This window comes from Ambystoma mexicanum, chromosome 3p, assembly GCF_040938575.1.
Source record: "Ambystoma mexicanum isolate Mex_15411 chromosome 3p, UKY_AmexF1_1, whole genome shotgun sequence".
Classification (NCBI taxonomy): domain Eukaryota; kingdom Metazoa; phylum Chordata; class Amphibia; order Caudata; family Ambystomatidae; genus Ambystoma; species Ambystoma mexicanum.
The window spans coordinates 658,014,151-658,036,621 of record NC_090925.1 but is presented as its reverse complement, the minus strand read 5'-3'; positions in this window follow the sequence as shown (position 1 = coordinate 658,036,621).

Here is a 22,471-nt window from a genome sequence, read left to right as displayed (position 1 = left end):
TATTTAGTATTTTTATTTTTTTGGAGCGGTAGCCCCCTTTTTTTAGAAGCCGGAGGCTCCTGGGCAATTGAATTTTGTGATTGAATAATGGGGGGAATAGGGAGGATTACTTTAGGATCTGATGTTTTGTCTTTTTCCTTGGCTATGGGCATTCCCAAGGCCAACATTCTAGTAACAATTTTTGTAAGCAGGAGATCTAGTGCTTCTAAGCCAATTTTAGATTGGGAATTTTGTCTCTCCATAAGCATTCATAGTTCCATGAACCCAGTATAATGGATTTTTAATTCCTGTAAGATTAAGGATAGAATCCCCCCAATATCTGACATCTGACCAGGATGGTGGGGTTGCAGGAAATTAGGTGGATCATGTAGATGTTGAGATAGATCCTGCAAATTAGCAACTGCTGAGAGAAAATCTGGCAGAGTATCCAAAAAGGATATCTCCGGCAAGACTGCAATGTCCTTCTTGGGTAAAGATCCAAACATACAGGAGCTAGAGGCTTCCTCCTGCTGAGTCTGCGCGTTGCCTCCCAATGAAAGCATAGAAGAATGCGCCATTGCCTCAGCATCTAATAAGAGAGAGTTGCTAGGTTCTGGGGGAGAGGGAGGCAAAGGCATATTAATTGCCATCCTCAATGTGTTTCTTACAGGAGTGAAAATCAGGGGGGAAGATAATATATCATCATACAGCCGCGACCCCTGTATTGAAGAGCTCCTTGTGGCTGGGCCTGTAGAATTAACCTGAGTGTATACATATTCAATGCTGTTACGGCGTCTTGACATACCAGCAACTAAATTAGTGCAACACTAACACCTACAATAACAGCTTCTGATATTAAGGAGCTACTCCACTATAATGATTTCAGATCCCAATCACACTAACAGTAATATGAGCGAAATTCGAAAACACTCATCAAGCCCTCCAAAAAGTGTATGTGTAAAAACTATCATGGTCTGACACAAAAACACGTACTAACTGATAACATATACAGGGCTTGCTGTTTCAAGATATTCACATTAGATAACACAGGAAACTTTGTTTCCTATGCCCAAGTTAGAAGGCAAAAACAAAAACCACACCTCGACTGTCGAGCCTCTCACCCCCCACTACTATAATCGAAACAGGGGAAACTTCTGAAAACGCTGAGCAAGACTTCGTAATGTACTGGCATTTATGCCCACACAATTCCGAATTTTGTAACTCTAAGAGCGCTCTGAGGCTACAGCGAGGCAGCCTGTGCTAAGCTTGAATCCATATCCTCTCACTGCTAGAAGCGGGGCTCCGTGCACCCGCCACACACCCAAACAACCAAACAGCTCCACTTGGCGTCCACTTGGGTACGCGCGGGTGCGTGAGCCTGCTGCTAATGAAGAGCGTCACAACAAGAGGGTGGGGCCAACAGAGTGAAAAACGCTACAACAGAAAGAGAAAGTACCAGTTGAGCGTTCACAAGTTGAAATGAGTCACTCAAATAAGAGCCGTTAGTGACACTTAAGGAGGTTAAGGTCCAGAAAGAAATATAATTTGAATGTCATTATTACTTAAGTATGCCTCTTCACCGTTTCGCCTCTTTGAAGACGCTGTGGCTTCCTCTCACTGACTACGAGCAGTCCACACAGTCCACAAGTCCGGCGAGAGCACAAAGCGAGCGCAGATCAGTAGAGAGCAGAGGGGACAGCCAAACAGCTCCACTTGGTGTCCACTTGGGTAAGCACGCGTGGGTGCACGAGCCCACTGCGAATGAAGAGCGTCACAACAGGAGGGTTGGGCCAGCAGAGTGAAAAACCTTATAGTATGCCTCTTCACGGTTTCGCCTCTTGGAAGACGCTGTGGCTTCCTCTCGCCGACTACGAGCAGTCCACACAGTCCAAAAGTCCGAACAGAGCACAAAGCGAGTGCAGATCAATAGAGAAGCAGGGGGGAAAGCCAAACAGCTCCACTTGGCGTCCACTTGGGTACACAGATACACATAAATAATTAATGTTTACTTGTGCCTCTTAACAATTCTATGATTTTCTACCTACTACTAGTATATTCTGTAGTCATCCAGGAAAGAGAGCACACTAGTTACTGCCACTGAGCGTGATCTGCTGCCACCAAACAATTCTAGGATTTTTTCTTCACTAACTATATTCTGTCTCAATTCATCAAGAAACGATTGCCCAATGAATGTAGTCACCTTCTTCCAAACCATTACATGCTTATTTTTCTTTGATGATAGTATTCTGTCTCATCAGTACCAAACAAAAACACATTGATTTGCAGCCACTGAAAGTTATCTATTGCTTGTCTCAAACATCTATGGAATTGTCTCCTTAGTACCTACTAATAATCACTGACAATGCACATATGGTTCATCTGATTTTACATTTTCTAACTCTGTCAATTCTCTTTTAATGCTCTACTATTCTCTCAACTAAATCATGTTGTAATTGTCTGCTTTCCCTTAACAAAGTCCTTTTTATCTTCTTTTTCTCTCTCCAATATAACCGATTTCATTTTTCTACCACTCCATCAACTGCTCCAAAAACCTCCTTTTTCTGCATCTGTTTTGAAAACTGCCCCCACGCTCAAACTGTGAAGACCTTTTTATTAAACAGTGAGGTGAATTTCACTGAAATCACCTGGCCTGAACCCTGAAGGCAATTAACGAAATTTCGGTTTGGTTTAATTGCCGAAAAATTCAGGTGATTTAGAAGTTCACCCGGACCTATATGGGGGTATGTATCAACTCTGATGTTTGACTGCATGTAATATGGTTCATCAATGCAATACATGTGTGTAGCTTGTTTTAATACTGCATGCACTGTCCTACTAAAGTATGCAAGAGAATCTGTAGAACTATCCACATAACTGACATATGCAGCAAAGAAAATCTATCCTTGCCCTCAGTAAAACAACTCAATCCATACTCATATTCACTAACCTGTTTCCTACAAAGTGCCAAAACATTTTCTTTGTAAATCGCAGACAGAAATGCTTTGAACCATTTGGACAGCAGGGTGCACACCTCAACAAGATTTGATCACGAGTGTTCAGGCAAGTCTCTTGTAATAATAATATGCAGAAGAAATGGCATTGACACAGACAACAAGTCCGTTTTTACAGAAGGGATAACCCTGATTGTCCCATAGCAGTTTTGGACTACAGTAGCTCAAGTTGGGTGTCCAGACATTTGGTCGACCTAAAACTGGTCGAATGACATTTGGTCGACGCAATTTGGTCGAAAACCAAATGGTCGAATTTTTTTTTTAAATTATATATTTATTTTTCGGGTTTTCGTTTTTTACAAAAATGGGTTTTTAGAAAAAAAAGCGGTTGAGGGCCCCCCCCCCAAAAAAAAGGTGAAAATAAAAAAAATAAAAAATTCGACCATTTGGTTTCCGACCAAATTGGTTTGTCTGGTCGACCAATTTTTTTCGACCAAATGTCTGGTAACCGCTCAGTTGATAATAAATCAATTTCGGTTTCACACACCCGATGCCTTGTTACAGAATAATGCCACCCTGTGCATTTGTAGATGTGAACATTGCATTCTCGCACCGCTGAACTATGAAATTGGTGGTAGGGGGACAGAAAATGCTGGAGGTACATCTAACCCCCTACCACTAATTATCAGTGGAATTAGCACAGTGGATCTATCACCGGTGGTAGTTCCTCAAAACCCCCATCTAGTCTTATGAACTCCGAAAATGGCGATTTACACTACCATGCCACCACTTTTAATCCTGTGGTAAAACCATGGGACCAATTGGCGGTAATGATAATCAATTTTGGCAGTAGTTTGGTGGAAATACTGCTGAATTACCGACAAACTTATGATGGTCTGTGTATATCAGTGCACTATTTTCTTCTGAGTCAAGACAAAATAGGTGCTGTGAATACATCTTCTTTCAGGCTGATTATAAGTGAAAAGGAAGAAGTAATGGAATGACTACCTGTTTATGCAAAATATACAATACAAGTTACAGTGAAGATACCTCAGTCACATGAATGGAGGTTTATCCTCCAGAAAAATGGTGGAATTATCATCCAGAAAAATCATCACACCAGTAATTAAAACAATCCTCAGTATGGTCCTATGGAACTTCATTATGTGGTTTACCAGAACTCCTAATTTGGCAAATTGAAGACCAGTACCTACAGTGAAACCGGGAACAAATATAGGGGTATGAGCATCACTAATAATGTAATACTCATAATGAATCTATGTGAATGATTTGGAGCAGAAGGATATTTTATTGAGTGGTTTTAAATTAGTTTGAAACCTTATTTGGGAATATAGAAAGTAATATATGTGTGCCAAGAAACAGTATGAATAATCTTTGGTGGCAACTGGAAATGATTCAGCGGTTGTTCATGAGCGTGGTATCTTGTTTGAGTGAAGATATTTGTTGCAGAGAAAATTGTGAGAACTGTTTGTGGGCTGAAGAAGATTATATTCAGTGTCTGTGAGTTTTCCTCACACATATGATCATCTTTTAGTAGTGAGGATATAATTCCAGTGACCATGGGTTCTGACGTATACAACCATTCAGATGGTTATTGTTAAAAGGAGAATGAACCGTAATGAATGTCAATGAAACTACATTGTCCAAAGGTGCGGGGGAAGAAGAAGTATGCTGCTATCAGGATGTTTACATTGGCAATAGCAGGCCCTGTGTTCCATGAGGGGTCAGGATTTTGCATGTTCTATTGAAGATATCAGTGTTGCATTCCGGCGCACATGATGTGGAACTGATAATAGTAGGTATTAAGTATTAGGTATACTGATCAAAGAAGATTCAGTCCAGTGTCTTCTGGCCAGAATGTTTTATTTATAGATTGCAAGTACTGAGTAGCTGGAAAAAACATATAAAACCTAGGGCCTCATTACATGTTTGTCAGTATCACTCAGGTATTACCAGTCAGATAATAGCAAACTGTAATACTGTTTCCACCACTTGGTCTGACAGAATTACAGGCAGGTTCCAAGTGGCGGAAACACTGGTAAATCCTGATTCCAGGGAGTCCCATAAGACTCCATTGGGGGATTTGCTGGTATTACTTGCAGTGGTATTACTTGACCGGCAATACCAGCAGTTTTTTGCTGATTGGGTGGTGGATATACCTCCAGCACAGAGCTGGCGGTAAATCCACCACCCTACCAGCAAACCTGGAATGTGGCAGTGCATTCACGTGCCGGTTTGCAGTAATACCGGCATGTTATAACGGCACTGGCACACTCATATTGAGGCCCATCGTGTGAGGGTGAATAAAGAGACTAGAGAATCAATCTCGAGTACAGAGGAGCATGATGAATTATAAAAAATCTAAGTGTAGACCATGATGCCAGCACCATCATGACATTCACACTCATATAAATGTAGTAGCCTCATCTAAGCCTACCATGAACCTCCAAAGTGTAGAAGTTGTTCAACCATAAAACGATCAGGAACATGTTGCCCCAGCTGTCTGTGCAAGATAACAGTGTGCTGGGAGAAACATGGACCGACTTGGATCCATATCTCTGCAGTTCTACATGATGTGGCACCCTTCTCCATACACAAGACTTCAAATGGAGACCTCCCCCTAGGAGTCAACCATCATAACACAGAAATAGTTGCTATTGTGGCATTATTCTTCCAGATTCCAAGCCACAGTTCTGTGTCCAGCTTTCCTAATGTACTAAAGTGTCTGGCAAATGTGATTGAGGTGTATGAGCATTGACAGACATATCACATGGCACAATCAAGGAAAGCCAAGGACTGCAACTTTACCATGAAGCATAATGCTTTCGGAAATAATTTAAACACAAAACCAATTTTAGTCTTATAGCATGTAACAGTTTATCAAAACATACATAACATTTCTTTGTTATGAATTTTTTTTAAAGCCTATCATGGTTCATACTGATGACTGTATTGTGCAACACACATGCGAAATAGAGTTCATATAAATCAATCACTGATGTCTAATACATTCATTAAATAGTGATAGTGCAGCAAATGTACACATTGACCTAAACAATGTGGGAACCACCTTTACCTCCCTACACAGCAATCTAAGCATTGACACTTACAGGGTAATTCATAGATTTCAGCTCAGAGGCAGCGCACGCGAGCAGCACAGAGAGCTAGCATGCGCCAGCATGCACCAGCCGTGTGTGCTAAACAGCATTCTGGCGCACCACGTATTCATGGAATATCAAAGACATTTTGAGCTCTGGGGCAGAGAACATCCCGCAGCGCCAGTTAGGCCCCCAAGAACGCCCCTTGCGCAAGGATAAGGCATTGAAATCCCCAGTGCAGTGCAAAGTGCCGCGCTGACCCTGCACCAGTTCACAGGGCCGGGACAGTGCATTTGGGGGGTGCGCAGGAAGTTTCACATGCGATAGGCGTTGTGCGAGCGGGGAACGTGTATTCAGAGGGGTGCGCTTGGAAAATCACATGCGATAGGCCTTGTGCGAGCGGGGTACATGTATTCTGAGGGGTGCGCGGGGAGAATCACACGCGATAGGCCTTGTGCGAGTGGGGTACGTGTATTTCGGGGGTGCGCATGAAGTATCACACGCGATAGGCCCTGTGCTAGTGGGGTACGTGTATTTCGGGGGTGTGTGTGAAGTATCACACACGATAGGGCTTGGGCTATCGGGGTACGTGTATTCCCAGGGATGCGCAGGGAGAATCACACGCGATAGACCTTGGGGAGCTGGGTACATGTATTTATGAGGGGTGCACAGGGAGAATCACATGCGATAGGCCTTGTGCGAGCGGGGTACATGTATTTCGGTGGTGAGCGTGAAGTATCACACACGATAGGGCTTGGGCTAGCAGGGTACGTGTATTCCGAGGGGTGCGTGGGGCAAATCACACGCGATAGGCCTTGGGGAGCAGGGTACTTGTATTCCGAGGGGTGCGTGGGGAGAATCACACGCGATAGGCCTTGTGTGAGTGGGGTATGTGTATGCGCATGAAGTATCACTCGCGATAGGTCTTGTGCGAGCGGGATAGGTGTATTTCGGGGGTGCACAGGGAGAATCACACACGGTAGGCCTTGTGCTAGCGGGATACGTGTATTTCGGGGGTTCATGGGGAGAATCACACGTGATAGGCCTTGTGCGAGCGGGGTACGTTTATTTCGGGGGTGCACGTGAAGTATCACACGCGATATGCCTTGTGCGAGCATGGTACATGTATTCTGAGGGGTGTGCAGGGAGAATCACACGCGATAGGCCTTGTGCGAGTGGGGTACGTGTATTTCGGGGGTGTGCGTGAAGTATCACACGCGATAGGCCTTGTGCGAGCAGGGTACGTGTATTTCAGGGGTGCGCAGGGAGAATCACATGCGATAGGCCTTGTGCTAGCGGGGTAGGTGTATTTCGGGGGTGGGCAGTGAGAATCACACGCGATAATCCTTGATCGAGCGGGGTACGTGTATTTTGGGGGTGCGCAGGGAGAATCACATGCGATAGGCCTTGTGCGAGTGGGGTACGTGTATTTCGGGGGTGCGCAAGGAGAATCACACGCGATAGGCCTTGTGCTAGCTGGGTATGTGTATTTCGGGGGTGCACGTGAAGTAACACATGCAATAGGCCTTGTGCGAGCGGGGTACGTGTATTTTGGGGGTGCGCAGAGAGTTTTACACAAATTTTCGCTGCCACGGGAGGGGTACGTGTATTCCTGGTGTGCCCCAACGCAAATTGGCAGTGTGTGTCCTCCCAGGTGTGCCCTCCCCCCCTCCCCAGGCCCTGCAGGCAGCCCACAACACAGGGGACTGCCCTGCACCCCTGGCCATGCCCCGCAGGCAGCCCATCCAGCCTGGCCATGACCCCCAGCCAGCCCACATGTCACCATGCACAAGTGAGCACCAACAAATGTCCCCCTGCACCCCCGCCCACCGAGCAGTGATAGGCACCTGACAGCAGGCCCCGACACATGTCCCCCCACCCACTCACCCACCCAGCAGTGACAGGCACCTGCCAGCAGGCCCGACTCACGTCCCCCCACCCATTCACCCACCCAGCAGTGACAGGCACCTGCCAGCAGGCCCTGACTCATGTCCCCTAACCCACTCACCCACCCAGCAGTGACGGGCACCTGCCAGCAGGCCCCGACTCATGTCCCCTAACCCACTCACCCACCCATCAGTGACAGGTACCTGCCAGCAGGCCCCAACTCATGTCCCTGACACCCACCCATCCAGCAGTGACAGGCACCTGCCAGCAGGCCCAGACTCATGTCCCCCAACCCACTCACCCACCCAGCAGTGACGGGCACCTGCCAGAAGGCCCGACTCATGTCCCCAAGCAGTGACAGCCACCTGCCAGCAGGCCCCGACTCATGTCCCCCCCAACACCTCATGACGATCCACAATCATGGGCCTTATGGCCACCCAAATCACACCCCACGCCACCCCAGTCCAAACACACAACCAGGTATTACATCCACCCCACAATGAAATCCCCATCACATGATACATCCAAATTGGCAAGTATGCACATCAACATATTTCCGTCACACCCACACAATGGGTGCATGTGATTGAGAAAACACACATTGTGACATGCATGAAACCAAAGAGAGAATACCACACATTGAAGTAGGAAATAAACATGTATTAAACACAAAAGCAAAGGAATGAAATGAAACACACAAGAATGCAAATAATGATTAAAAAGCTGCATGTCCAAAATATAAAATAAAAATGTACGAAAGCAGAATCCAAATCAATCCAAAAGCACATGTCCATAGTGTCAGTCCTGAAAAACAAATCCAAAGTGAAAAAAGAAGATAAAACCATTGCTCCATGGAAAAATCAAAAATAAGAAGTGAAATACAGTGAAGAACTATTTACAAAGTACAAATCCAGGGTCCATGAGCCCAACCATTGAAATGAAACCTACTAAAAACACTACCTAATGAAGAACTGGTGGGGCATTGTGCAAGCACCCCAACAGAAATAAAAACAGAAAGGAAACCTAACACTAACTAACTATATACAATGGCGGCGGGCAAGTCGTACGGCTCACTCTGTGATGTCCCGGGCCAGGATATCATCGAACTCCATGTCGATGTCCCGGATGTGGGCCTCTGCCCTGGCTCTGAGGTCTCACAGGGATGCAGTCATGGCCTGTTCCAACTCCCTGCGAGTTGCCTTGAGGCACTCAGCCTGCCTCAATGGCCTGCACATGGAGAACTCCGCCCTGACCATGGTGAGCCGTGCCTCTTCTGCCTGCCGCCTCTCTGCATCTATCTGCTGGCCCAACCGCTGCCACACGGAAGATACTCCCATTCCAGGGTCCTCCTGCCTTCTGGCCGATGCATGCCCCTCTGATTTTGATGGCCCCGAGCCATCATCGCTCCCACCTTGAGACTGCTGCTGCTGTCCATGTGCCCTGCCCGATGATGCCGGCACATCCTCCATCTGCTGGTCTCCAGTTGGTGGGGTGTCAACCCCTGCTGGACCTCCGACTCCCGAATGTGGCAGGGATATGATCTCCACCAAGATGGCTGTGTTGGTCGGGTCAGGTCCACAGGGGGCCCTGGTGGAATCTGGGCCGGAAGACGGCAGGGAGAACGACTGGCTCATAGTCTCTATAGAGGAGGAGAGGGCCGCCCGAGTGCTCGACACATGTAGGAACCCTCCGAACAGAGCCCCTCCTATCTCTGCCACGTTGCCACGCAGCTCTTCGTGATGGCGTGCGTGGTCCCCCCAGGAAGCACGCACGTCATCACGAGTGACACGCATGCGCAACACGACACCATTCAGGACAGACCCCATAAGGTCATGGGTCTCCTCGTCCGCAGGTAGTGGAGTGCCAGATGACGTGGGCCTTCCCCCTACCTGCGAACGGGCCGAGGGCGGGGCATCCCTGCTGGTGCATGGTGGTGCAGTCACAGGGTCCGGGACAGTGACATGCACAGGCCCCACCGTGGCGACCAGTGCTGCCTCCTGCCCCTGGCCCTGGACTGCACCAGTGGTACTACCGCCACCAGGCCCCATGTGCGGCTCAGTAGCGGCTTCCTCCTCCTCTGGATGGCTCCGCACCGTCTTCCGCCATTGCAAGCCCCTGTGGGGGCTCACCCGGCCCTTCCGCTACAGCCGTAGTGGCAAACGTGGCACCAGTCCCCTCGCTCCCAGATGATGGCAATTCCTGGGAGGGTGGCTGGGCCTTGCGTCACCGCCCGGTGGAGGCATCCCCACCACTTTGCTCCACAGCGCCGTCTCTGCCCTCTTCTTCACTCGACGCTGCGTAGAGGGAGACATGGAACACAAGCATCAGGGTACTGTACAATAGTCCCCCAGCCAGGAAGCAATAACACATGAGTGGCACTGTCAAACATCACTTCCATCCTGTCCCTCCACAACACATGGGTCAATGCAGGCAACACACATGCAGAAACAGGCACAGCGCATGCAATCAACATCAGCATCCATGTACAAGGGCCTCTATTGACATAAATGTTGGCTTCAAACTCACATGCATCATGGCTCATACTGATCCCATGCACACACATCACTGGAGGGTCATGCATCAGGGCTTGTACACCACAGACACAGTGGATACAAGGATGACTAGACTGCATAAGTGAATCAACACATCAACACGGACATGTGTCATGCATCATTGGCGTTTCAAAGTCACACACACACTACTCAGACACACAGACATGTACACCATACATGTACATGAGAGCAAACCCATCTCTCACTCCCCATCCATGTCCAAGAACAGAGACAGGAATGCATTCATGTGTGCATTCTGCATGCTGCTCCCCATGTTGCATTGGAACACATGCACCATCCATGTGGTTCACGCATGACTGGTCTCACATGCATTACCATGATGTACCTGCACACACACATACATACATGGCTATGTCACACATACAGGCAAGTAGCTGACTACCAGCACACTGTAACATGCCCTGTTTCACACAGCAATTCATGGCCACTTACCGCTCAACTCCATACGGGTGTGCCTCTGTAGGATCTGGACGTGGAGCTCTGTCTGGGCTGTGCGCTCCAGGACCCTCATCTGGATGTTGCTCAGGCTGACCCGGCACCCCTCTGCTTCCTCTGCCTTCAAGAGGCGCCGGGCCTTGCTGAGAGTCCTAGACCTGAAGTCCTCCCAGCGCTTCCGGACGTGCTTGATGTCGCGGATTGAGACCCCCTCCTCGTTGATGGCAACCACTACGTCCTCCCAGATCCTCTCCCGTCCTTCCTTGTTGGCACGCAATGGTGTGAAGAGGGCATCATAATGCCCCAGAACTTGCTCCACCAGGATACCAACTTCCTTATTGGTGAAGCTGGTAGCCCTCTGCCTCTCTGGCTGGGGGTCGCCAGTGGTCTTGGATGGTGTTTGCCCCGACATGGCAACCCCCAATTGCAGGTGTGGGTGGGCAACTGGGACCTGGGGCTGGGCTGTGGAGCAATGGTATCCCAGTCGGGAGTCTTCTGTTCTAGCAGGGGTGGACACAGCAACTGGACCCCCGCAGATGGCTGACGTGCAGGCACCAAATAGCAGGGCACGTGGGCAGCAGGCAGGCAGGCATCAGAAGATGGCAGGTGGGAGCATGCTCAGGGCTCTGGGGTGCCGGTAAATGGCCTTTCGGGCAGCAGCGTGGTCTTCCGTGTGTTGTCACATGGCCAGCTTGATACAGAGTGATTTGACATGTGAAAAAACTGCACGTCAGCGTATAATTCGAGAAAAGGCCCTTAGCGCGTAAGTGCGTCTGTGACGTTACGCGCACGGGCGTTTCCCTCGTGATGGGTGCATAGTGACTCAGCACGTGAAAAAACAGCACGTCTGCGTGTTAATGGCTGTAATCCGAGGAAAGGGCCTTAGCGCTTAAGTGATTTGACACGCACGGGCGTTTCCCTCAGCACGCGTTAAAGGTGAGCAAGGCCAGCAGTTCGCTGTATGTGCCTTTCATGGAGACCGACGTGTGTGTTGCTACTTCGTGTTGTTTCGTGCACCATCACAACTTCACAGCGGACCAAGGACGTATCTCTTCTTTTGGTGGGGTATTGGCTACGCTTGTTTTTTCATTATCACGCTAGTCTGACGGTGAGTCGCGCATGCTATTTTTCCCACTGCGGGTGCCCCTGTGTATCGTGTAACCGTTTTTGAGGTCAGAGTAGCCTGCGTTCCCATGCGTACGCGTTTTTTGTGTCCCTGGGTACCACTGTGTACTGCGGGAGGTTAATTCCACACACGTGGGCTACCGGGGGTTGTGTGCACGGTTTTACTGCAGTTTTGGGGTGCCTGAGCATTGCGTGACCCATCACTTCATCACCGGGGTCACATACAGCCTTGCAGGTGCAGGGGTGCTTTTAACATCTTGTATCCCACCACCTTCACCATAATTGCCCAGGACAATTATCGTGTACACCTCCCATTGGCACTAGTCCATCTGTGCTGGCACTACTCCATCTGTGCCATGGTTGGGAGGCCACGTAAGGTGAGGGCTGCCTCAGCTGGGCATACTCCTCGTGGCGGGCGTGGTCAGGGACGTGGCCGGGGTGACCAGGGAGTAGGGGGACTCCAGGGTGTCCAGGGTGGCTGCAGAGGGGGAAGAGGCAGGAGTGCGCCAGTTCGGGCGATGTTGTGCCACGTGTTGGTGCAGTCATGTCACCACCCCCTGCGGCTCCGGGAGATGCAGTTCTTGCATCTGGCACTGGTGCCCATGTGACCCGGCAATCCGTTTCATCGACTGCCATGGGCCCAAGTGTAGTGGTAGCTGCAGGTGCAGCTGTGGACACCACCACCCAGGCTCAGGTTCTGCCAGCGCAGGCTGCGTTGGCACTTGAAGAGTCCATGGATGATTTCCAGCAGATCAGGAGGAACACCATAGGTGCACGCAGGGCTGCTGTGACCGAGGCACGTGTCCCTGGGGCAGTAATGTCATCTGCTACCCCGACCAGCCGGGTGTTGGCAAGTGCAGGGGCAGATGCAGCCAACAACACCCCGGTTGTGAGTCTACCAACCAGGACAGTCGCGGTCACTGACCCTGGCACAGCGGATGTTGCTGCGCAGGGTCCATTCTAGGGCACCCAGCAGCCACTGACCCAAGTCGGGGCTTCACTCCATGTTCCACCTGCCACTCCCTCGGCTCATTCCACCATTGCCACTGCCCATACTGATCAGGGTGGCATTTGCCAGCCAGGGTCTGGATCAGCGTCCAAGAGGAGGAAGATTGCACCTGCAGCACAGGCTGGGACCCCACACACAGCCACGACCTCCTGCACGTCGAGGAAGAAGCCTTTCTGTGCGCAGGAACTGGACTTCCTCGTGGACTACGTGCGGGACCACAACTGTGACATGCTAGTGGGGCCTAATTGTCAAACTACGGCTGCCCATCGTGATAACCACTGGAAGCAAGTTGCAGAACATGTGAGTGCATTCGGCCATGAGGTGCGCACGGTGCAAGAGTGCAAAAAGCATTGGAATGACCTCAAACGCAGCACTAAGGCGAAGCGTGCTTCAAATTACAGCATGACTCTGGTGACTGGCAGTGGGCTGGCACCTGAGGAGGAAGACCTCACTCCGCACGAGTCACTCATTGCGGAGTTCATACCACCAGAATTGGTCGAAAGACTGGGAGAGAGTCAGGACTTTGATGCCCAGTAAGTGTTGCTGCGTGTTTCTTGAGGCCATGTGTGTTTTACTTGTGTGATGTGTTGTGCATGACTGCCACTACATGTCATTTGTACATGGTTCAGATGTGCAAGTAATGCAATGCTTCACTGATGCATGGCTGCTCTGCAGGATGGTGGACATGTGGAGCAGACAGGGACTGTCCTCATCACCACACTTGCACCCTACTGACATGCTGGTCACCTGGATGCCCCTCCGGTCCATGTTCCAGCTCACTGGCCCTTCTGCATGTAGCCTGGGGTGTCCTTCCTCTCAGCACTGGGACTATGTCATAGCATGACTGACGTGCATGTGTCCTCTGCTTGCATGCAGGTACTCCACGTAGGCATGCTCCCTTGCCCCTCCACCCCCCCTGTACCCCAATTTCACCTTTGCACTGGTGTGCATGATTTTGCTGTAATACAATGGCCTGTTCATGCCTACTGTGTACATGCTAACTTCCATCAGCCAACCTGCCAGACACATGCAGTGGGGTACATCCTTTGTCCTTGATGCAGGGTGTCTCACTTGGACTGTGTAGATGGCAGATGCCCCGCAGGGACATGAGTGCCCATTCATGCTCCATGTGCATTCCATGCATGCCCCTATGTGTCCTTGACTGGATGATCACTGTAGTACGTGTCCAGGGTGACCTACATTTCATGGCATTTCATCAGCCTTCCCATGGCCACTGTGGCTCAGTCCTGCGTCCCACACATGTTTTGGGTGTGACAGTCTGTGTGGGTCACAGGCCTCACTCTGCTTCAGGATCAATGACTCTGTCCAACTGGTGTAGTATCTTCTGCATACATGGGTGTACTACTGAGGGTTCATCATGTGTCCTGCTTACTGTCCCATCATCATCTGCTGTGTTGTCAGTTGACTCAGATGATGCAATTGATGCTAGTCAACACTGTCTGCCAATAAACAGGTCTCTGGTCATCCTTTTGATACCATGCAAGGCATCCCTGCATTGCCACTTAGGGGGAGGGGTGGTTTGCTTTTAGCCATGCAACCCATTGCATGCACATTGCACGTGATCTGTGAACTTCACCTTGCACTGCCTTCACGTTTGTTGATACACATCATGAAGTACTTGTACATGTAGATAGTGAGTAACGGACACATGTTCTGCACTTCATCGACCCACTTCTGAGCCGTATAATACCCTTCTACATGCCTATTCACTGAAGCAATGTCAAGTTGACCTGGCATGCATGGCAGGTTCCTTTTGTGTGCGACATGTCTGCTTCATGTGTTGGCTGTCTGTGTGATGCCTATGTGTGTGTGTGTTGTGTGCTTCTAACATGTGTACTAATCTTTTTTTCTCTCAACTTTTCAGATGATGATGTAATGGAGCCAGAGTATGGTGTTGTCATGCCAGGCACAGGGTTGTTATCACACCAGCAACCCGGCACAAGTGGGGGTCGTGGGGTAGTAGACCACGAGAACCAACATGTGCTACAGACCATCTTGTCTTTGACTTGCAATGAGTCCAGCACAGATGACCACTCTGACATCCATGTCGAGTTGGATGTGCATCAGGTCCATACGTCAGGGGTGAGTGATTCTTATGTGGACACTCCTCTGTCCACGACACCTGTACTGAGGGGCCAGGCAGTGGTGGGACCTCTGCCTGTGGTGGATCGGGACGCAGGGTCACCCTCCACACCAGTCGCTGATATGCCTGGGCTATCACGTTGATAGGGGCATTTAGTCATGTAGCCGCGGGCGGTGCCAGCCTAAGGAGGATAGCCGGTCCTTGTGTCCCACGGGTGTCAAGCCCAGCAACGCGGTGGCCGCGTGCCTCTGAGGTATACTGAGTGGGAGCAAGACATAACTGCCAATTCAGAACGCCAGGGGGCAGCAATGGAAAACATCGCTGTGAGCATGGAACGTGTGGCCCAATCTGTGCTCCCTCCTGCTAGGCAGGTGCTTCTCCAGCAGCGGGCGGCACAGTCCAAGGCCCACTCGCTCAGGCTGGGCATGGCGGCTTCAGACAGGGCATGCCAGGCTGAAATGTTGTCTTTGCGTCAAGCAATTGCTGCTCACGCAGAGGCACTCATGGAGGCCCTGAGGGCTGAGTATGAGTCCCTCAGATCCACTCTGGGTGCCCTCTTGATGTCCCAGAGGGTGCGGTCAGAGGAGAGGTTTGAGCAGCTTGAGCGTACCATCTCGGCTGAGCTACGTGCTTGCCGGGAGATGCATCAGTTGTCCTGCCAGGTCTTGCAGGAAGAACTCCGTGTTACATGTGTTACCTTGCAAGCGGGAGCACGTGTATCACGGGAGGTTCTGCATGCAGACCTACGTGTCATTGCCGCACAGAACCAGGCTCACCCGTCTGGCAGACTTGCTGCCGATGAGGGGCAAGCTGCGGCTAGGCATGGTCAGGCTCCTGTGCCACGTCCGCCTTTTCAGGATGAGCCAGACTCAGACGACAAGATATCTCCCACACAGGTCGGGCTGTGCAGGCGTTGAGCCCATGGAATTTTTTTTTTGTCTCAATATCATCACATGTGGGTGTTGAAGTGCACCCTGTACCTCCCCCCTCCTGGGTGCCTCTCCCCCCTTGGGTAGTATGTGGCCATGTTTGATTTTTGATTTTAGTTTAGATAGTTAATATTGACTATTTGACAGTTGTTTTAATTAGGTTATGTAGGTTGTTCATTGTTAGTGTAATTAGTTAATATAGTTTAATATTGTTTGTCTATTGTGCATTCATGTGACGGTGTGGTGCTTTGTGGCTTTTGAAAGCATCCACTGTCTGTTCCAGCTGGGCCCTTCAAGCTTGTCTCGGGTATGTGTTTGCAGCTTGGGGTCCTGACTCACATATGCCACTCCTGCTTCCCTTATCCATGGGCTTGCTAGGATGGTTCGGTGTAACAAACTTTTACACAAGGGCTTTGGACTTTCGTCATAACTGTGGCCTGTTTGCTGCTGTACTACTTGTGTTAACACCCCTAGTGGGGATTTGTAGCATTATATCCACCCCATGTCTGTAATCAATTTGGGTGAGTACGTGATTGATGTCTCCATTAATTGATGTGGATTGTGATGTATGTTATTTTCTTGCCTGTATATGTGCTTGATGCCCTTCATGCTGTAGACAGTAGACTGCACCCTTGGCCTGTCAATATCACACTGATGGTGGGAGGAGTTTGGATGTAGGTCTGTGACCTGGCCCAGTGACAACCAACATGGAGACACACACAGGGAATTTTCAAGCTTTATTAATATCTTGTTTGCCCTTTCTGCAGGGAAATGAGCCTCCACACTACCTTTGCCAGCAGACACAGGGACGAGTAATCCTGATGACTGGCCACGTTCGGTGGAGCAGTCGTGTGCATGAGTGCGCAAGCAGAAGCACAGGGCTTGTGCTCAGACATCCGACAGAAGCAGACTTGTTTCCAGGAGCTCCAGGCAAGGTGAGCAGCACAAGGGCCCACACCACAGCCAACCTTCCACCAGGCCCCTTGCACATGCATGCTAAGTATCACCTGTGCTGGGTAGCTTTGCCTGGCATTGTTAGAGAAGCACACAGTACAGCTGACATGTGTTGAGGAACAAATGATAAGTGGCTTTACAAGTTGTCAGGGGCACACGCAGGGGCCATCGAACACATCCTCGTGTACCCCCTGCTCCATTGAAGCAGAGTTATTAGGGCAGTAGCGTTTCTAGCCAGGAACTGATACAGCACACAGGGACACTCTGTGAGGCACAGACTCGTGTGCAGTGCATATCATTTGCATGTGCAAATTGCCACCTGCACTACCTATTGTAATCCGCGGCTGCCAGAACACAACTTGTACTGAAGTTGCACCTCACTATACGCGTGTAGCAGCTCACACAGGGACCATTGTATCATGTGTGATTCTTGACACATTGGTCTTCCATTTCCCGCACACCCACATGCGCCTGCATTACTGCATTGACAGTGTGTGAATCATGAGGGGGATAGGCTAACGTATGGGTACAAAGCAGCAGGCAGGAGTGTTTGTTTGTGGAGGAGTCACTTACTTTGGGGCATGGATGGTGTTGTGTGTGTGTGTTGTTGACACACATTCAGATTAGTAACTCACGCTCTCTTTGCAGCATTGAACTGCTCCTGTTACCAGACCTGAGAGTGTGCAGGCAGGAGGCCAGCACTCACCCCAGAGATGTCACTCTTTGGCTTGCATTTGACGCATTTGGTTCAATGTGCATGATGAACATAATTTCTCAGATTGAGTATGTGTTATTGTGAATGGTAGTTGTTTGTATTTTGACTACTTTTCCTTGCCAATCCAACTCCCCTCTCCTGCCCCTCTTTCTGGTTATCCTGCAGACCAATGCCTGTCCAAACAACACATCTCTGACCCTCCTTAAACCGCCGGGGTCTCTGAGGCCTGTGTAAGTTTGACCTTGCAGGCGCCCAGACCAAGGAGGGGGTGGTTGGTTTGTGCCACTCCTGCGCCTGGACACCAGAGCTGTGACACTACCCATCAGTTGTTGCATCCTCATTGTATGTTATGTACCGTAATTGGTACCCATCCTGTAGGACCATTGTTCAACTGTGCTACCTTGGTTGTTCTTTCATTGTGCTTGTACATGTGATTTGACATTTCCTGCTACTTCAAGTCATCTACTGGAGACTCTTCCTGGGTTTTGTGGTACCTACTGGCTTTTTCCCTGGTTTGTGGGTTTGGCTCCTTGGAGTTCTCTGTGATTTGGTATTTTTACCAGTCAAGGTGACCTCTGAGGGCGCTGGACCCTATTTACACGCAAGCTGGAACATGGAGAACAAAGGGTAGGCTGATCTCGTAGCCAGGTAGTCTTGAAGGAAGAAGGCTACATACCCCAGACACTGTTGTTCAGAAGGTCACAGTGATGTGTGAATGATGAAGGGCCTTTTGTTGTTGGAGAGATGGCTTGGGCTACAGTGTTTTGGGCACTCTGACATTGTAATAGTGGGGGACTATATACATGATGTGTTGTGCTGGTCAATGCCTGTTCCTGTGTTGTCTTTACTTTTCAGGTGTCAGGGGATTGGTGTAGTTTGACATACTGGGGTGTTTACATGGGCAATGTTCACATCTGATGTGTACAGGACAATGAGGGTCACTTTATTTCACATGCATATTTAGAGTGCATGTCCATAATGACACTCACAGTTGCACAATGATCCACCACACGTACAAACACCCTTCCATGGCCACAGGTGCACACAGATTGCATTCTCGGGCCCGCTGTGTCCCTGCAGCACATGATCGATGACCATTTGGGTATCCTGTACATGCGTCATTTGGATATTGATTTGATTTGTCATTTTCATGTGATGCTCAAGGTTTATCTGCAACACAATGGCAGCTCAATGTGCTGTCTACTGAGCACTGTGTTGCAGGAGACATACAAAGCACACGTGTTTGGGAGTAGGGATTTTGCCGTGCCCAATGTGCATGTGAACGGGCATTCAGTGTTGTGTTCATGCTATGACTGGTGGGAAGCATTTGTGTCTGACTTTGTATATGTGGGAGGTTGTTGGTCAGTCATTTCATCTGATTCCATGTCAGGCATCATTGTCTCGTGCCAGTTTTCATTTATGACATGTCACTTTGTATCTTACTGGTCATGTGTTGGCCTTTTGCTATTGCATGCCTTGTCATGATGTGGCAGACAAGGGTGATGTGGGTTGGGACGGTTTGGGTGACATAGCAGGGATTGTGATGGCCTGTTTTGCAGGGTGCGAGGGGCGATACACACCTTGCATGTGTTTCTTTTGGTCACACAGGATTGGTTATGTTTAAGTAGCTAGGGATGCACACAATGTAGCACTTCCGTGGCAACATTCTCAGGGTTGTACGGTTGTGACAGTTGACTGTCTCTTTGTCATCATCGATTGTCACCTGGTATGTGCCAGGCCTGTGTGCACTCAGCAGGGGTGGGAGTTTAGGTGAAAAATGTGGCCACAAGCTGGGTCCGGGCTGCCTTGCCACATGCCCTTTCCCCTCTGATGGGCAGCGCCTGTGCCTGTGGCTGGGGATGTGGGGGCACCACCATGTCAACCGGTAAGTCCCGCCGTGTTGCAACATTGTGCAGGACATATGCTGCCACAATGATCCTGCACACTACTGGGGGTGTATATAGTGGCTGGCCGCCAGAGCGGTCAAGGGAGCGGAAGCGTGACTTGAGTACTCTGAATGTGCGCTCCACTATGCCCCTGGTTGCAATATGGGCAGCGTTGTATCTTACCTGAGGTGATGGGGTTCCGGAGTGGCATCATCATGTGGTTTCTCAAAGGGTAGGCACTATCCCCTGGGGAGGTGATAATGGTTGTGATTATTGGGGTTTGTGGATTTGGCTGTGTGTGACATGCATGCATGTGCACAGGCATTTGTACTCAACTAGAAGCCATGTGTCGCCATGCTGCCCAGCTTCCAGGGCCCGGCCAGGGCGGACATTCTGTATATGAAACTGTCATGGTTAGAGCCAGGGTAGTTTGCATAGACAGAGATGATGATTCCCTTTGCATTGCATACGACCTGCACGTTGATGAAATGCCAGTGCTTGCGGTTTCGATAGATGTGCTCAGTGGCCCTAGGTGGACGTAGGGCCACATGGGTGCAATCTATGGCACCAAGCACTTTGGGGAAGTGTGCCACCCTGTAAAATTCCTGGACCACGGCCTTCATTTCTGTGGGTGTTCTGGGCATGTATATGTGCCTGCGGACTGAGGGGAGCGCAGTGATGATTGCCAAAGTGACTACGTGGCCTGTGAGACCCCCCACTATGGCAGTTGTCCACTGAAATGACCCAGTGGCCAAAAAATGCAGGACATTGAGCACCTTCTCCAAGGGGCTCAATTCTTGGGAGCACAGGGTGGGTGATGTAAGGTCATCTTCCCACTCCATGACCAGGTCTAGGATGATATGGGGTGGAACCCTGTACCTGCCATAGACCTGGTCATCAGGCATTCCAAAAATGCTAGTCCGGGGAAAGAAAATGCGGGCCCTGGCTATTCTCCTCCTCCTGCGGTGTCCCACGATCAGTGCAGTGTCAAATGGGGCATTCATCGTAGCTGGATATACGTGTTTGTTGTTTGCATGCATTTTTATACTGTGCGCGGGGACGCTTCCGCCTGCCTTCGTGTGGCGGACGTGTTGACGCCTATGTGCGTCTTTTGGCGTGCACAGGTTTCCCGTATTCAATTCCATGAATATGTGTTGTTCGCGTGCGTGTGGGCGTTCCGTGTATTTCCCTGCAGTACTTCCCCAGTTATGCCTTCTTTTTCACGCGTTGTTCTCCATTCCGCGTGTTACACACTGTGTCCTGCCCCCTTTTTGGTGTATGCGCCAACGTTGCGTGCTTTCCCTGTGCGCGTCGTGCACAGCGTTCGGGATGTTGCAATGACATGTGCGCCCGTGTGCGCCACGCACGGATTTGGCGCACATCCTTGGGAAAACATGTGCAGGCCCTTCCTGGAATCGCACGCATGCACGTGCGCTTGCTTTTTCATGCTTTTGCCAGCTTGCGCCTGCTTGTACTGAGATTTTCAGTGCACATTTGTTCCATGAATCGGCCCCATTATGTTTTGTCTGGTTTTGCTTGGACATTAACATTCCTACTTCAATAAAAGTGGCCTTCATCAGTACAGCCTATTTAACAGACACAATGAATGGGATTACCCATGCAATCACGCCGGCTTCGATATTCCAAATCTGTGGTAGTTCCCTTTAGCTTGGTCAATGTGCCATGATTTCTAAGGCTGACACAAAGCCACTGCTCAAAATATCCACTGTACCCAGGCAGTATCCTACCATGTGGTGTAGTATTTTTGATATGTCATATTGGAGCACCTTTTGTGAAACACTGTGGGGAAGGGCATGTATTCAGCATACTTTCCAAATCGACTGCTTATGGGCACCACTGCCGGCATTCTGAGCATGCCCCAATATGAAATATCAAGCAGTTGATGAAGAAATGGAGTTGAGTTCTAGATTGCAAAGAGCAAGTAGGACAGCGCAAGAGACAGAAGCAGTTGGTTACAACTGGGAGATAGTCCATGTTATGGAAAGTCTGTCAGCCCCCCTCTTGATCCATTACGTTAAAGTGTTGGGTTCAGGGGCAAAAAGGTCAGCCATCAGAGTATCCTAGCCTGCAATGACATCCAGATCCACTTGCTTGACCCAAACCCAGATGTGTAGGCACTATATGCTTGTTTTCCAGACATGCTATCATGCCAGCTTATGTAGGCCTAGCAACCTTTCCATCCATGGAGGATAGGAGACATGGCAAATCCCTCTTGGTAGTTGTACCTGTGTTGGGCTAATTTCTCATGCTACCAAAATATACGCTTTGACAGCAACAACCCGCATATCTAGACATGCTGGAATATGCTGTCTCTGCAACTGTGAAAGAGGCCACCAAGGTGTCAGGGGCAGCAAGTCACATGTGAGTATATAATCTTATGTGATTCTACTACATCTTGTGTTTATGCTTTGCAGGTGTGTCAACGCATAATCTCAGTCTTCTTGCCCAAGATAACTTTCACATTGCAGAGATTGAGTACATCTGAACACTCCTGTCATGACCCTTGCCCCTGGCCCTTACTGGCAAATCAGCCTTCCAGTTAGGGCCAGGTCAAAGGCCTTAAAACCTCATCCAAGACTCTCTTGGAGTCAGTCCTGGCGCCTTTGGCGCCAGGCTCATAACCATCATGAAGACCAACATTAGAATGGGACTATTTACTTGGGACTATTTAACTTGGGGGGTTCAGCCAACATGGAGGCACACATATAGCTCAGTTACAAGGAACTGAGCTATGCGGTCCAGTCTTTTGGGTGTGGCAGGCCTGGAACTACTTTACCTGGACTA